Source organism: Vanellus vanellus (assembly GCF_965231255.1).
Source record: "Vanellus vanellus genome assembly, chromosome: 29".
Lineage (NCBI taxonomy): Eukaryota > Metazoa > Chordata > Aves > Charadriiformes > Charadriidae > Vanellus > Vanellus vanellus.
This window is the reverse complement of record NC_138934.1, coordinates 43,175-45,633: the sequence shown is the minus strand read 5'-3', so window position 1 is coordinate 45,633 and position 2,459 is coordinate 43,175.

Sequence of the window (2,459 nt, the reverse complement as noted above, 5' to 3'; positions counted from 1 at the left end):
GCAGATGGGGTCTTGGCATCAGCAGCCCCCACATGCACCTCAGGCAACCTTCCCCAAGCAGAGTCTCAAGTCTCCCACACCAACGCCTCTCATCACTGGCCCAGGAACAAAGTGTCTCCCCTGTGTGCAACAGCAGACGCCGGACTCCGGGCCCTTGGTGTGCCCCAGGGGGCTCAGGGGCAAGCTTGGGTGGAGGCAGGAGAGGAGCACCTTGGCTGGGAAGCACAAGGCAGCACGGCTCCATGGTGAGGAAAGGGGAAGGAGGGTGGGAGCCAATTGCACAGCCAGATGCTCAGAGGCAGAGCTGGAGGTGATCATAGAAACATAGAATCATAACATGGTTTAGGTTGGAAGGGACCTTGAAGATCAGCAAGTTCCACCCCGCTGCTAGAGGCAGGGACACCTCCAACATTGCTCAAAGCCCCGTCCAACCTGGCCTTGAACACCGCCAGGGATGGGGCAGCAACAGCTTCTCTGGGCAACCTCTTCCAGGGCCACACGAGTCTCAAAGTGAAAAATTGTCTACTTCACACACAGCTCGGTGTCATCGGCAAACGTGCTGAGGGTGCACCGGTTCTCATGTCCATGTCACCAAGAAAGGTGTTGAACAGCACAGGTCCCAGTACCAACCCCTGAGGAATGCCACTCGTCACTGGTTTCCACTTGGACATCGAACCCTTGAATGCAACTCTTTGCATGCAACCATCCAGCCAGTTCTTTATCCATGGAGTGGTCCATTTGTCGAATCCATGTCTCTTCAATTTAGAGACCGGGATGTTGTGTGGGACAGTGTCACACTCTTTGCACAAATCCAGGTAGATGACATCAGTTGCTCTTCCCTTGTCCACTGCTGCTGTGACCCCTTTGTAGAAGACCACCAAATTTGTCAGGCATGACTTGCCCTTGGTGAAGCCATGTTGGCTGCTACCAATCACCTCCTTAGTTTCCACGTGCCGTAGCAGAGTTTCCAGGAGGATCTGCTCCATGATGCTGTCTGGCAGAGAGGTGAGACTGACCGGCGTGTACTTCCCCGGGTCTTCCTTATTTCCCTTTTCAAAAATAGGGGTTCTGTTTCCCCTTTTCCAGTCAGCAGGAACCTCACCAGACTGCCACGACTTCTCAAATATGATGGCAGGTGGCTTAGCAAGTTCCTCTGCCAGTTCCCTCAGGACCCACAGATGTATCTCGTCGGGTCCCATGGACTTGTGCCCCTTCAGGTTCCTCAGGTGGTCTGGTACTCAATCTTCACCTACCTACTCCACCAACTCAGAGAACTAAGGAAGTCTTCTGTGCCTCTCTATCACACAGCTCATCTTCTTATACACTCTCTATCACCACGTTTGTGATGATGAAACAGCAGAGAGGAAGTGAAATTTAAAACACACACGGTAATTGGTTACATCTACAGCTCCAATCTGACTTTCTCCATTTTGAAACTTGTGGTTTCAGATGTGAGGTCGTCTGTACAGAATCACAGAAGCACAGACTAGCTGAGGTTGGAAGGGACCTCCAAAGGTCGTCTCGTCTAACCCCCTGCTCAGCAGGGCCACCTGGAGCCTGTTGTCCAGGACCCTGTCCAGAGCGCTTTGGAATAGTTTCAGGGATGGGAAGTGCACAGCCTCCGCGAGGAACAATGTCTGTAAGGCTCCGGGACCAGTTTGGAGCCCAACGTCCTTGCTACATTGGACTAGACGACCTCCAGAGGTCCCTTCCGACCTAAATTATTTTGTGTTCCTTGGTTTTGCTGGTTTTGGTTTTCTCCTTATTGCTACAGAGGAGAATTGCTAAAGAGGAGAATGTGAATAAAAATGAGAAGCCATTGCCTCTTGCCAGTGCATTTTTACCATAATCAATGTCATGCCACAGTTTGTCAAGACTATGAGAGCTGAAACCAAGTTCCAGCTGTCCTTGTACAGACTGAGACCGCAAAATAGAGGTACGCAATTATACAAATTAAAGGACTGCGGATAGTGCATAAATCTGAAAACAAAGTTTTTCAAGACAATGGGAAGCTGAGTGGGACGCAATGAGAGATATAATAAATAAAATAAAGTCACGCTGTGCCCATATACCCAGGATGTAAACGGGATTTGCTCATCCAGCTGGAGCTGGCTTGTAGACAGGTTAGGGAATCCTGCTCCAATGTTAATTTAGCTGTTAAAAGCCACAGTAACAATTACTCACCATGAGCATTCCTGACCTCTGAACTCAGACTATTAATAAGCAGCTCTTTTGCCCTGAGGGAAAGGACGTACGTTATCAGTACATGTGAGGAAGTGTTCTCAAATGGCCGTGTAGGGTTAGTTATCAGATGGGAGATCTCTGCACCAGCTGAAGAAATAAAAAGCTGTCTCTGATGAAGGTTCTCATAATTGCTCTCAGGTTTTGATGGTCATTGCTCTGAACAGTGTCTGCACTCTGGTTTGCACCACCGCTTTTGCTCTCTGGTCCTCTATGCC